The sequence below is a fragment of the Mustelus asterias genome, unplaced genomic scaffold (genome assembly GCF_964213995.1).
Source record: "Mustelus asterias unplaced genomic scaffold, sMusAst1.hap1.1 HAP1_SCAFFOLD_35, whole genome shotgun sequence".
NCBI lineage: Eukaryota > Metazoa > Chordata > Chondrichthyes > Carcharhiniformes > Triakidae > Mustelus > Mustelus asterias.
This window is the reverse complement of record NW_027590117.1, coordinates 2,783,977-2,799,401: the sequence shown is the minus strand read 5'-3', so window position 1 is coordinate 2,799,401 and position 15,425 is coordinate 2,783,977. Positions and strand designations below refer to the sequence as shown.

At 45.1% G+C, this 15,425-nt stretch overlaps 1 non-coding gene across 1 annotated transcript; it reads right to left on the bottom strand.

Annotated features, from left to right (window-relative positions):
• Positions 1–2,512: 2,512 nt before the first annotated feature.
• trnar-ucu (transfer RNA arginine (anticodon UCU)) lies at positions 2,513–2,603 on the bottom strand. The gene is given in 2 exon segments: positions 2,513–2,548; positions 2,567–2,603. It is a non-coding gene; the product is annotated as a tRNA-Arg (tRNA).
• Positions 2,604–15,425: the final 12,822 nt, after the last annotated feature.

Below are 15,425 nucleotides of genomic sequence, written 5' to 3'. Positions count from 1 at the left end.
TTCATGGGGGAACGACCGATTCTGGAAAGACAAAATCTGCCACTAATGCCGCAAATGAAGCTGACGTCTGTTTTGGAGCCTCTGGAACCACATGTTTTCATGGTGGCAAACCTCTACCCAAAGCTAGTGTCCTGATTTGAATCGATTGCCAGCTCGAGTTTCTCATTTGGATGAAGAATATGGAATGGTGCTGGACTATTCAGCCCTTAAACCTCTGGAACTCTGAGTCTTACCTTCACCTTGGTCCGTGAACCTTAAAATAAGTGATCAGTTTACCCTCAATCAGTCAATGGGGAGACAGAGTTTTAAATGTCATAACAATAAAGATGGAATTCAAATCGATTTGTGCAGAGATTTTACACTTTGGCCTATAGTCTGGGTGGCCGAGCGGTCTAAGGCGCTGCGTTCACGATTTGTTTCTTCGCGAGGCACCATCCGAACCCAGGGAAATCTCTCACCTTGCAACACAAGGCCAGCAGATGCAGAGAAACAACGACGACCCCGAAGTTCCACTCCGAAACGCACATCATCCTGACTTGGAAACATATTGCCGTTCCGATGGTTCACAATCCGAGAAATCCCTCCCGAACAGCAGTATGTGCGCGCACACACAACATGAACTGCAGTGGCTCCAGAATGAATTCATCGCCAATTACTCAAAGGTGATTAATTTGGAGAATATATTCTTCCCAGGTCGGCGACAAACATATCTCGTATGAATGAAGTATTTAATGAAAGTCATCTCGCGCCACAGAAGGGGCCGGTCTGCCTTCAGAGCAGAAAACTGTGTGCATGAATCACACCCCGAACACGGCTACTTTTAGACCAGATGTGTGTCTGAAAACAGTAAATAGAACCAGCTCACGATAAACCGCTCAATGTTTAGCGGAAGAGTTTCACTGAGTCATGTGTGCGATTCCCGCTGATGTGCTTGTTCAATGTCGGGGAAAGGCGGATTTGAAAGGTTTGCAGGGAAATCGGTGCAGTTTCGATGGGCCACTGTAGGATTCAATTATTTTTCTTTTAATAATCTGTCCGAGATCACATCGCATCTGTGGAGAGAGAAACGGCCGTTCCCGTGTAAGGTCCGCATCTGAAATGTGAACTATCTCTATTTTCCCGGATACTTTCCAGTACTGGTCGTATCTCTTTTTTCACAAATACCACCAGATCTGGAACATATTTCCAGCATTCCGCTGTACCACGGGTAGCAATGTCAGGCTCTGTGGCAAAGTTGGTTAAAGCGCCTGCGTCGTAGCAGGCATATCCTGGTTTCAAATCAGTGTGCATATGCACTGTTAGTATCACTTTTTTTCACAAATACCATTTGATCGAGAACGTTTTTCCAGCATTTGACCTTACAGAGAGCCTGTGTGGTTTAGTTGTTTAAAGCGCGTTTCTCGTACACAGGTGGTCTGGCCTTCAAATCCCAGTTAAGCCTGGATTTCTTTCACGTGATATTTGCAATTGTGCAAGTCACAATGCCGTTTTCTTCCTCGGCAATATTATCTTCCCTTCACAGTGGATGATCTACAAAGATGAAACAAAAGCATATTTCGAGACTCCCCACGAATATCCCGACTGTTTATTTACAAGATCCAAGTAGTTTCATCATGCTGCAATAAAAAAAACATTTACTTTGCAATAAACCCAATGGTGTAAGTTCTACAAACACAGCTTTCCATTTTTTTCCACACAGAGAATTTCTAACACAGTCAAATGACCTTAGAATCATACAATCCCGACAGTGCTGAAGGAGACCATTCTGCTCATCGAGTCTGTACCGACTCTCCGACAGAGAATCGCACCCAGGACCTTTCCCCGCGGCGCCACGCATGCACCACACTCATCTGCCTATACAAACACCTTGGGGACCAAGGGGCAATCTAGCATGGCCAATCCACCAACCTGCTCATCTTTTGGGAGGAAACCGGATCACCTGGTTTCCTGGGTGAATGAAACTTGAACAGCACTCCAGACGTTTGGCACTATCCAGCACAAAGCATCCCACTTCATTCGCTTCGTATGCATAAACGTTCACTCCCTCCAACTACCGACACACAATGGCAGCAGTGTGCCCCACCTACAAGATGCACTGCAGCAACACAGCAAGACTCCTTTGCCAGCACCTTCCAAACCCACGGCCACTACAGTCGAGAAGGGCAAGCGCAGCAGACACATCAAGATAACACCACCACGCTGCAGGGCACTGATATTTATTTATTCATTGTAGTTATTTATAAGTTGTTGCTGCGTGTGAGTTTTTTTATCTTGTTTATCTTCCAAAAGAAACGAAATATCTATTTGAAAATTATGCTACTCCTTCTAACGCAACCAGCGAATGTTGTGTCACACTTGAAGAAAGCCACTGGGGTTTGCGTTTTCTTCTCGAGTCAGTGGTTTTCCTGGGAGCCGAGTAAACAGGAACAGCACGGAAAGGTGACAGAGCAGAAAATGTCGGTGCCGAATCTGAATCACATCAAAGAAGAAGCAAACCGTTTGATCCAAAATCCGACTCTGGTGGGACTCGAACCCACAACCTTTGAATGGCTAACTTGCCCTTATTTAGAAGTCCAACGCGCTATCCATTGCGCCACAGAGCCACGCGCCCACAAATTAATTTACAGGTCCATATATGGATTCTTGACAATGTAGAAACTCCTGATAAGTTCACAAATCTCGTATTTAGAACGTCGGTAACAGTTCGGAGGAACTTCGCTGATTGCAAGTCATGTTGGGACATCTTATGTCTGTTAAAACAACTGTGGAAATACAGACCTTCATCTCTTTTATACAGGAAATCTGTCCATCACGGAATGATCCTCCCTACCTCTCCTCCTCATTCTCTTCAACAGCTTGGAGTGTAATCTCGCAGGCTTCATAGTTGGGCGACACATACTGCTCCATCTGTCACAGAGCGGATCAATTGCAGTAAAACATCTACACAGAACACAACGCAAAGCTGGAAGTTGGAAATCCGAAGCAAAAACAGAAAATGCTGAAAATGCTCAGCAGGTGAGGCAACACTTATGATTAATGGAGATTTCTGTAAAACAAGATTTTGAAGCACAGCACAGCTACACAGTTTAAAGTTTCCATTCATCCACAATGGATGCTCCATTCTATGATTTTGAACAATTCAAATTGATAATGTGCATTGTTATTTTTGTCGCCACAGCCTGAAAACTACTTCAGGCATTGATGTCACCCTTAGATTTTAAATTTGTAAATCCATTCTCTATCTTTTTAACGCGACTATTGAAACATTATCCATCACCCGCTCAGTTCTTTTTCAATGAGAAGGAGGATTGAAGATATAATTAGATAACGTTCTTTGACTAAATTTGTACAGAAGCATAGAGGCGGGAATCACACACAGCGCTTCATTAAACTCAAACGCTCAACACTGAAATGAGACAGTTATTAATCATTTATTCATTTATTATTTATGCAGCATAGAAAAGTTGGAACAGTATGCAATCTGGACAGCGTAACTGAGCAGAGTGAAACACAATGAGGACTGGACAGGATAAGCCGACCATGGGCAGTGCACAAAGAGAAGGTGCAACGTTGACTGAGTTATCAGACGGAGCACTGAGTCGTTGCAGAGGGAAGGGACATCGGAACGTGGGAGTGCTAAATGTTTAATGATCACTGCACAAGTGGACGGTGAAATGCAGACTTCAGGCTGGATATTCAATGGGTTCTGTGAAGGGTGAATAGACGGTGGCATCTTGGCATGGTGAAGGTGCCAAGGGACGATGAACACTAAAGGCATACACTTTATTTTATCTCACCTCTCCTCGATCTTCGGACCAAAATATAACACTTCACACTTTCTTACATTAATTAAATTGTGTCTGTCCATTCCACCAGCATGTCTGTATCTTCTTGAAGATTATCAATATCCTTCTCACTAAAGTTCATAATATTTTCAAGTTTCGCACCACTGGCAAATTTTGAGTTTGAAACTTGTACACCCAGATATAGTCATGATGTGGAGATGCCGGCGTTGGACTGGGGTAAACACAGTGGAAAAGAGCAGATTTCCACTCCATCTGACGAAGGAGCAGCGCCCCGAACGCATTTACGACCAAATAAACCTGTTGGACTTTAACCTGGTGTTGTTAAAACTCTTACCCAGGTATTTGTCAGTGGTATGTATGAAGAAAAGTAGGTTTCTCTCTATATACCATCCCCAATGAGAAATAGGTAAAACTTAGTGTAATATATGCTTTAATAGGTTTGTACCAATAATTAAATTGTTGCATAATGAAATTCTAACTCTGCTAAACAACAATGCTTCAAAATGCCAATTGGTTCAAAAGAAAATACATACCGGTACAAATACCTTCACTTCAACAGCATAGCCTTGCTGATTTATCGGTATTTAAATGATGAACACAGAGGAAAGCAGCGTACTTGTAGATTTCGAATTGATATGGCAAACAAATTTAGTATTTCGAAATTCCTCCGTCCCAGTTCAATATAATGTGTACAATTCTTATCTTTTCTGTCTCTGATGTCGAAAGTTCAGTCTGCCAGAGTATGCTGACCTCTACTGGCCGCAATACAGAACTGCAGTTGTGCGGGAAAATAATCACATCACTGTCGCTGTTGCAGGGGCAGATCAAACAAGAATTAATGATTGGATGTCAGCATTAAATCCCAATAGAAAATTCAATATTAATGTACTTTCCCATCTAGTCAGTATAATTGCAATTTGTTATTACCTGGAGCAGCTGAGTCGACTAGCACAGGTGTACTGAAGGTAAATCTAGGGAATGAGACGATGGAGAATGAATTTCAGAGATAAGCAGATGATGTTACATTGAAGATTTTGAGTAGAGGATCGTGTGGAATCATGTGCTAATTAGAACAAAAGGCCCGGTTTCAATTATGTACCTTCCAGGTAGAATGTGTACAGATTTGCAACGTCTCTCAGATAGATTTATCATGAATATCACACACATACGTCGCGCCAGAGACAGAGCGATACAGAATGAGTCCAACACTCATGCATCTCGAATCTTAGAATGGATACAACAAAGAGAGGGAGACCATTCTGCCCTTTGTCTGTGTACTGGTCTGTACAAGAACAACTCAGCGCATCCCTTTCCCAGTCCTTTTCTCATATCCCTGCAAATACATTGACTTCAGGTGCTGAACCCATTCCTCTTTGAGACCTCTGATTTGATGCTGCCTCTACCACACTCTCAGGCAGTGCATTCCAGGTCCTAAACACTCAGCGCATTAAAATCCATCCTGCTCTTCTCTGGCAATGGGAGCAATATTTTTTCATCCATTCTTATTAGACTGCACCCACAAACCCACCACCTCTACAATCTCGAAGAACAGCGGCAGCAGATACATGGCAGCTCCAGCGCTGCAAGCTCCCCGCAAACCACTCACCGACCTGACATGGAAATACGTCACGGCTCCTTCACTGTCTCAGTAGCAAATCCTGAAAAACTGTTAGGCTAACAGCACTGTGGCTGGACCGACATCCCAGCGACTGCAGCAGTTAAGGAAAGCCGCAAACCATACTTCTTAAGGTCAGTTCGGGATTGGCAATGAATGCTGGCCTCGTCAGTGATGCCCACCTCTCGAAATGAATAAAACAAATAAAAACTCGCAACTACAACCGGAGACGGACAGATACAGAACAAATCTCACTCACATGCATGTGTTGGATACAATATGAATCCCCAGTCACGTTCACTAACAGAGGGTAAAAGCATCATGAGACCAGATAATTAACTTTCTGCCGAACAGAAAACATTTTCACGGAGAATGTTTTGACACAACAAGGAACACGTTTACAGTGCAGGGCATTTATTAACAGAACATTTCATAAAAAATACACAAGATGGATCGTATTTTCACAGCCGGAAAGACATTTACAGCATCAGGGAAGCATTTTACAGAACAGCAGCAAACATCTCTCAACAACAGGCAGAGCACAGTTACACAAAAGGAAATATATTTGCAAACTTGCACTTCCAACAGAAAATTCCTTTCAATATCAGTGATCGATTCTGCAATTCCGTGTCTTGCCGGTTTCCTCGCACCTTTGCCTGTCGTTACACATGTCCAGACAATCTATTTAACAGCTCTTGATTGTGTTTTTCTGTCTGCTGTATGTATTCTCAGTGTGATGCAGTGGCTGAGCTTCCTGACAGCGGTGCTCGTGTTAAACGATACAGGGGCGAAAATCTGCCTGGCTGCAATTGATAGACAGCAGAAATTATGTGTACCGTAGCAGAGTGGCGCAGCGGATGCGTGCTTGGTCCATAACCCAGAAGTCGGTGGATCGTAAACCATCCTCTACTATTCCCAATAGCACTGGAAATGAAACAACTTGGCACCAACCATGAAACATTTTGTGACTTTACTTCGAGTATCGAGACAAGCATTTTTCTCGGATTCTTTTTTCCCCGAAAAACCTCGAACTGCAGTAAACCTCTTTTTATGTGCAACCAGAGTTTTAAACAAGAACCGGGAACATCTTAACACAGTTTGCAACAATTTACTGACAGAAACATCTTCACGGAGAATCTTCTCACACAACAGGGAACACGTTTGCAGAGCAGCAGACATATTAACAGAAAACTTACACAGCCGAAAACACATTTCCAACAACTGAAGCATTTTGCACAACAGTAGAAAACAACTGACCACAACAATTGAGACAGTTACATGGGTAAGATGGTCTGGGGGGATATGGGGCAAACACGGGCAATTGGGAATAGCTCGGTGGCAAAACACTGGGCGGCATGGACAAATTGGGCCGATGAGCCTGTTTCCATGCTGGAAACCCCTATATTATAGAGCACAGCAGGAAGTATATTAATAAACAGTGAAACACATTGCACAACAACAGTGAACATCTTTGAACAGCAGAGAGCACCGTTACTCAGCAGGAAATATATAATTAGAAACACATTTACACGAGAAAACTCCTTTATAACATCAGTGATCATTTCCGTATCTTGCCGGTTTCCCGGCACATTTCTCTGTCGTTACACGCGTAGAAACAGTAGATTTTGCTGCTTCTGTGCGTATATTTCTCTGTCCATTGTATTCTTGGTGTTGTGCAGTGGAAATGTGTGGCCAGACTGAGTCTCCTGACACTGGTGCTGGTGTTAAACAACAATGTCGAAGACAATATCTGATTGGCTACATTGATAGGCAGCAGGTGGGGCTGAATTTACTGGACCAGAGTGGTGCAGCGGAAGTGTGCTGGGCCCATGACTCAGAAGTAGCTGGATTGAAATCATTCTCTGCTATTTCCTATGAACAATGGTAACCAAACCAGTTGACCACAATTCTGCAACATTTACGTGGAATATGCGGACATTTGCATTGGTTCCTCTTTTCTGCTATCATCCTCAAACTGCAGTTGATCACCTTGATATGCACAAAAGCTGCAGATACTGTGAACATGCACCAGGATGTGTTAGTGACCGAGGTAATGGTGCACGGGGCACAATTTCAGAATTTGTAGATAACTTGAAACGTGGAAACATTGTGACCTGTGAGGAGGATGGTGTAAAAGTTCAAAAAGGACAGGGACAAGTTACAGATGAAATTCAAAGCTGAGAATTGTGAAGTGATTCAATCTGGTAGGAAGATTACAGAGAGACAATGAAAAGTAAAAGGAAAACAGTTCCAAAGCATCTAATCCATTTCATTAGTGAGGTTTCTCAGACCAACAACTCCAAATGAGGTGCAATAGTACAACTCTAAAATAACAACAAATTACTGCGGATGCTGTCATCTGAAACCAAAAGAGAAAATGCTGGAAAATCTCTGCAGGTCTGGCAGCATCTGTAGGGGGTGAAATGAACTAATGTGTCGAGTCCAGATGACCCTTTGACAAAGTGTCAGCTGGACTGGTTTACTGCTGGCTGCTAACTTCCTTGAAGTCAATAATAATCCATTCAAAATATCAGCATATGTGTTTTTCAATCATAAGGAAAAATGTGCAGGTTTACAGGGAGAAGCTGGAAATCTTTATTGTACTGAACATCTAAAGGCAGCCTGCTGAGGGGATTTCCCCTCAATACAGCTTTCATTTCTGTGTCTTCCTGACCTCCTTTTCGTCATATGTTTGTTATTTTTTTTAACTCTGCCGTTGGACTTAGGCCACCAAATCTCTTTTCATATAATTATTCCTGCACTTCTCCTTGTTTAGAAACGACGAGAGAACAGTTCATAATCGATGAATGAGAAATGATGTGAGCAGTTGTGACAGAAAATAAAGATTTCCAGCTTCTCCCTGTAACCCTGCACATTTTTCCTTTTTACATAACAGTCTAATCCCCTTAGAACATTTCAATTGAATCTGTATCCATCACAATCTCCGGCAGTGCATTCCACACATTAAGAACTCCTCGTGTTCCTATTCCTTCCTTTGGCCATGATGCTCAATCTGTTCTCTCTTATTCTTCATCATTCCATGAGTGGGAGAAGTTTGTCCCTATCCCCTCTGTCCAGACGTCTCATGACATTAATATCTGTAAGTGGAACCCCTGATGGGGTGGTAAGATTTTTAAACCAGTCGACATTAGGCCACTGATAAAAGTAACAGCATTCAGTTAAGAGACTTTTAAATGGGTTTATGAGCTAACAAGAATCAATATGACTGCAGTAATTGATTCAAATGAGTAATTATCCAGTGCCCATGCAGGGCACCATTTTCAGTTCTGATCAGCAGGTCTGGCAGTATCTATGGAGAGCGAAACAGAGTGAATGCATCGAGTCTGTATGACTCTTCTTCAGAGCTAAGGAGAAGTTGAAATGTGACGGATTTTAAAAAGTTGAAGAGAATTCGGAGCAGAATCGATATTATTCATTCAAGCAATTAGAAAAGCAAAGGGCACATTTGTTTTTATTGCAAGTGGATTGGAGTAGATGAAGAAAGGTGGCTTGCTGCAATTGTACATGATTTTATTGAGACCACCGCTCCAATACTGTGTACAGCTATTGTCTCCACATTTGAAAAATGATACACTTGCATTAGGGACGGCACAGAGAAGGTTCACAAGATTGCCCCGGGAAATAAGGAGATTGTTCTGTGATGAGAGGCTGAGGGAATTAGTCTGAGAGACCCTGAGGCTCAGAACAATGTGGAGATGCCGAGTGAATGCTTCCATTGCTGTCCGCTGGGCAGACGAGTAGCGGATAAAGTTTAAGTAAAGTAAAGGTAAGTTGAAGAGAAGTTTATTTATTTGTCACAAGTAAGGCCTGTATTGACGCTGCAATGAAGTTACACTGCAATTTCCCTAGTCACCACATTCTGACTCACTCTTGCTGTGTGATTCTCCCTCTGTGACTCTCTGTGAATCTCTCTCTCTCTCTCTCTCTCTGACTCTCTCTCTCTCGCTCTCTCTGACTCACAGGTTTTCACTTTCTCTCTCTCTCTCTCTCGTTGACGACTGCACACTTTGTGGTTGCGTTTGACAGAGGCTGTGCAGGAGGCTCACCAGTTGTAGTGACTCCCGGGCCGAGTTAATGGGGTCTTGCTGCTGGAGGAGCCCATCAGGATTGACAACAATCTGGGTATCTTCTACTCACTCACCAACTGGACACAGCTCGGTTGTGCCAAACCTCACGGCACCTTCGGCTTCTAGGCCAAGTGAGGGTCCAGCAGCCGGCCTCACCCTCCGAACTGTCCCTGTCCCCAACTAAGACACAACACATCCCTCAATAAACTCACCCAGCATTAACAACATGGTCCTGCTATTTACTGTCTGAGGGAGACAGGGGGACAGAGAGAGAGGGGGGTGCAGAGAGAGAGGGGGTCATGCCGAGCGGGAGGGGGGCATGACGAGAGAGGAGGCATAGAGAGAAATAGGGGCATAGAGAGAGGGGAGGTGACAAGCAGAGAGAGGCCGGCAGAGAGAGAGGGAAGCAAAGAGGTGGGCAGAGAGAGAGGGTGGGCAGCGAGAGAGAGGGGACAGAGAGAGAATCATAGAACCATAGAAACCCTACAGTGCAGAAAGAGGCCAACTGGCCCATCGGATCTGCACCGACCACAATCCCACCCAGGCCCTACCCCCATATCCCGACACATTTACCCGCTAATACCCCTAACCTACTCATCTCAGGAACTAAGGGACAATTTTAGCATGGTCAATCAACCTAACCCGCACATCTTTCGACTGTGGGAGGAAACCGGAGCACCCAGAGGCAACCCACGCTGTCACGAGGAGAATGTACAAACACCACACGGACAGTCACCTGAGCTGGGATTCGAACCCAGGTCCCAGGAGCTATGAAGCAGCAGTGCTAACCACTGTGCTACCGTGCCGCCCTAACCGTGCTACCCACTGTGCTACCGGACCGTGCCAAGACAGCGGGGGCAGAGAGGCAGAAAGGGGCAGAGAGTTAGAGAGGAGAGGCGGGAAGAGAGACAGTGACTGTGATGTTCTTCAGCCAATTGACAAAGGAAGGGACAAGGTTTTGGAGTTGTCGGTGCAGATCCGATGGGCCAGTTGGCCTCTTTCTGCACTGTAGGGTTTCTATGGTTCTATGATTCTCTCTCTGTCCCCTCTCTCTCGCTGCCCACCCTCTCTCTCTGCCCACCTCTTTGCTTCCCTCTCTCTCTGCCGGCCTCTCTCTGCTTGTCACCTCCCCTCTCTCTATGCCCCTATTTCTCTCTATGCCTCCTCTCTCGTCATGCTTTGGGAGGCAAGGGAGGAGATTGCAAGGTCTTTGACCCAAAGTATTAATTCCTGTCTGACCACCGGGGAGCTGCCAAAGAACTGGAGAACAGCTAATGCACACACATACTCTCTCACACACACATGCTCTCACACACATACAGTGGCACAATGGTTAACACTGCTGCGTCACAGCACCAGAGGCCGTGGCTCAATTCCAACCTTGGGTCACTGTCTGTGTGGAGTTTGCACTTTCTCCCCGTATCTAAGTGGGTGCCCTCCAGGTGCTTCAGCTTCCTCCCACACTCAAAATCTGTGCAAGTTAGGTGGATTGGCCATGCTAAATTGTCCAGAACTGTCCATAGGTGTGCAGGTTAGGGTGGTTAGCGTGGTAAGTAGATGGGCTTATGGGGATAGCGTCTGGTTGGGATTCTGCGTGTCGATTGAATTGGCTGAATGGCCTCCTTCTGCACTGTGGTGATTCTGCACAAACTCAGAAACACACATACTCTCAGAGACAACGAGAGGGAGTGGAGACAGCGACATCAGCGGTGGGAAGAGAGAGTGACGGAGCGATAGGGTGAGGCAGCGACACCATCGGTGGGAGGAGCGAGTGAGAGAGCGAGGGGGAAAGCTGCAGCGACACCAGCGATGGGAAGAGAGAGTGACAGAGCGAGAGAGGGAGAGACAGCGACACCAGCGGTGGGAGGTGAGAGTGACATATTTTTTTAAGGATTTCAACCAATCAAACTTCCAATTCCTTCTCTCTGACTCTCCGATCGGTTCAACGTGGGATTGAGATGAGAGTCACCAATCCGAGTGTGACTTTTCCTGCAACCTCACAAACCGCTCTCAATGATTATTAATAGAGATTACGCTGACGGAATCTGTATTTGAGTTACACAATTTATTTTGTTTCAACAGACAAATATTTGTAGGAATCAGAATGAATGTGATGCTTCCTCCAGAAGTTGCAGGGAAGATTATCGGCTGCTCCTTCTCACACACAGTCCGTGCCTTGTAACTGACAGAGCTCAGAGACACAGACGGCTCATCAGTTCCACAGTCTCAGACAGCAGAAATAGTTACAGAGACGACAATTTTCAATTCCTCAATCAAACAGAGCAGGAGAGACAGATGTTGTGACCATGTCACCCCCCAAATCAGTACCATGGACAGGGGGATTCTTAAATCCCAGTCCAGATTCTCACGCACTATCAGATAATCACAATGTCAATCCCACAATAGAGCAGACATAGAGACTGACAGATGAGAGAATAATTCTCAAAAACAAGTTCAGTGTCAGGAGCTGAAAGATACAGACTGTTTGCTGCACTCACTCACAGGAGCTGAATCTGAGTCATAGGTAATAAATCTGACATATCAGTGGTGTCACTGAGAGATTTAGAAAGAGCCCAAGACACACAGAGTGAAAAGCATACTAATGGAAGATAAGATAGTGAGACATGACTGAAAAGTATCAAATTAAACCTATAATTTCAAACAGCATCATAGACTTACACAGAGAATTAATTCCACTGGCAGGTACAGAATGAACTTTGAGTACCACAAACAGCAGCAAGGCACTTAAAATTGCACCTGACCGATAAATCTATATAATTGACACCCTCGGAATTACCCCCAGTCAAATTCAGATACACAATTGTACCAGAGGCAGAAACTTTTTAAATGTTTCCCACAGTGACTGTGTCCTGGGCAGCCCATACTTAAGTGGATGCAGTGAACCATGAGGACAAAATGCACCATTTACACCACCAGGCAGCGCATTCCTCCACAATGTAATTCTGCAATGAGGCTGCACTTACCAAACAATCTCGATTGTGCTCAGAATTACACCGGCAATGTGACTAGGAGAACAGCGCATAAGAAATAAACATCTCCCATTTCAGACGGAGATAAGAAGAAACCTCTTTGTTCCGTATTTTTGTTGTGTTCATTCATGGAATTTGGGCATCACTGGCTCGGGCAGAATTTATTGCCCATCCATAATTGCCCTGGGAAAGGTGGTGCTGCGTTGTTTGCCTCAGCTACTGCAGTCAGTAGGCACATGCACAATGCTGTCGGGAGGGAGTGGGAAGGTGGGAGGGGCAGGTCAGGGAATCATAGAATTCCTCCAGTGCAGAAGGAGGGCATTCCGCCCATCGAGTCTGCACCGTATACAGTCCCATCCAGGCTCTATCCCCATAACCCCACATATTTACCCTGCCAATCTCCCTGACATTTGGGTCAATTTACCAATCTATACGGATCTCGGATATATTCATGAAAGACAAATAGTTGAATCTCTGCAGTGGCCCATCGAGACTGCACCGAGTTCCCTGTAAACCTTTCAAATCTGCCTTTCCCGACATTAAACAAACACATCGGAGGGAACACACACATCACTCAGTGAAAATGGTCAGCTAAACACTGAGCGATTTATAGTGAGCTGGTTCCACTTACTGTATTCAAACACACATCTGGTATAGAAGTAGCCGTGTTCAGGATGTGATTCAAACATGCTGTTTCTGCTCTGAAATCAGATGCGTTCCGACTGTGAGACGAGGTGATATTTTTTTTTTAGCATTTATATTACAAGGGATTTACCTGTCACTGACACAGGAAGCATTTATTGTCCAAAATTAATTATGTTTGAGAATTTGGCGGTGAATTCATTCTTGAATCACTGCAGTTTATGTCCACACACATTTGTGTTAGGGAGGGAGTTCCAGGATTGTAAACCAGCCACAGAAACGGCGATATATTTTCAGGTCAGGATCGCGTGTGTCTCGGAGTGGAGCTGCATGTGGTCGTTGTTTCTCTGCATCTGTTGCCCTTGTGCTTCTCGGTGAGAGATTTCATGGGTTTGAATGGCACCTGGTGCACCAAAAAGAATCGGTGTCAGGAGTGGGATTTGAACCCACACCTCCAGAGGAAACTGCGACCTGAATCCAGCGGCTAGATCTTCATGACGTTTGAATTTCGACGTCTTTTTGCATTTTTCGACCCCACCCAGATGCCTGTATCTGAGTCCCATCCTTCCCCAGATAGCCAGTGGGTGAAGAGCTTCTCATTGCTGTATTGTTCTGTTTGCTCAAATCAACAAATGCCCATTCCCGCCCTACCTGTTCCTTACACTGAGATGTTGAGAGTGTCAGATCTGAGCAACGTGAAGTGTCCAATTGGAGAGCTACATTGACGCGACAGGAATATCTCTCCACAGCTGCTTTCGGAGCTGCTGACTATTTCCAGCATTTCCTCTTTCTGATTTTGTGCTTTCATGACAGGATCTCATTTACTGACAGCACAAACTTGTCTCTCGGGCACAGCACCAGACACAGCTTTTCTTCGATCTTCTCGCAGACAAGTTCACTCTTCACTTTCCTACACACATGTTTTTACTCTCAGCACCCTGTGGCATTGCCTTCAATCCTCAGCCCACCCTCCATCCGCCCACCAGGGTCGCAGTCGTATAATTATTTCTTAGGAATTCACAAGGGCAAGGGGATCATTGTGTCAGTGTATGAATACAAGGGGTTATTTCACACTCACAGCCTAAAAATTAGTGAATCCCTGTCACCCCCCCCCCCCACACCCCCCGACACACACACAAGTACACACACACATACACATGCAACCTCTCACAGACCAACATAAGAACATAAGAACATAAGAAATAGGAGCAGGAGTAGGCCATCTAGCCCCTCGAGCCTGCCCCGCCATTCAATAAGATCATGGCTGATCTGACGTGGATCAGTACCACTTACCCGCCTGATCCCCATAACCCTTAATTCCCTTACCGATCAGGAATCCATCCATCCGCGCTTTAAACATATTCAGCGAGGTAGCCTCCACCACCTCAGTGGGCAGAGAATTCCAGAGATTCACCACCCTCTGGGAGAAGAAGTTCCTCCTCAACTCTGTCTTAAACCGACCCCCCTTTATTTTGAGGCTGTGTCCTCTAGTTTTAACTTCCTTACTAAGTGGAAAGAATCTCTCCGCCTCCACCCTCTCCAGCCCCCGCATTATCTTATAAGTCTCCATAAGATCCCCCCTCATCCTTCTAAACTCCAACGAGTACAAACCCAATCTCCTCAGCCTCTCCTCATAATCCAAACCCCTCATCTCCGGTATCAACCTGGTGAACCTTCTCTGCACTCCCTCCAATGCCAATATATCCTTCCTCATATAAGGGGACCAATACTGCACACAGTATTCCAGCTGCGGCCTCACCAATGCCCTGTACAGGTGCATCAAGACATCCCTGCTTTTATATTCTATCCCCTTCGCAACATAGGCCAACATCCCATTTGCCTTCTTGATCACCTGTTGTACCTGCAGACTGGGCTTTTGCGTCTCATGCACAAGGACCCCCAGGTCCCTTTGCACGGTAGCATGTTTTAATTTGTTTCCATTGAGATAGTAATCCCATTTGTTATTATTTCCTCCAAAGTGTATAACCTCGCATTTCTCAACGTTATACTCCATTTGCCATATCCTCGCCCACTCACTCAGCCTGTCCAAATCTCTCTGCAGATCTTCTCCGTCCTCCACACGATTCACTTTTCCACTTATCTTTGTGTCGTCTGCAAACTTCGTTACCCTACACTCCGTCCCCTCCTCCAGATCATCTATATAAATGGTAAACAGTTGCGGCCCGAGTACCGATCCCTGCGGCACGCCACTAGTTACCTTCCTCCAACCGGAAAAACACCCATTTATTCCGACTCTTTGCTTCCTGTCGGATAGCCAGTCCCC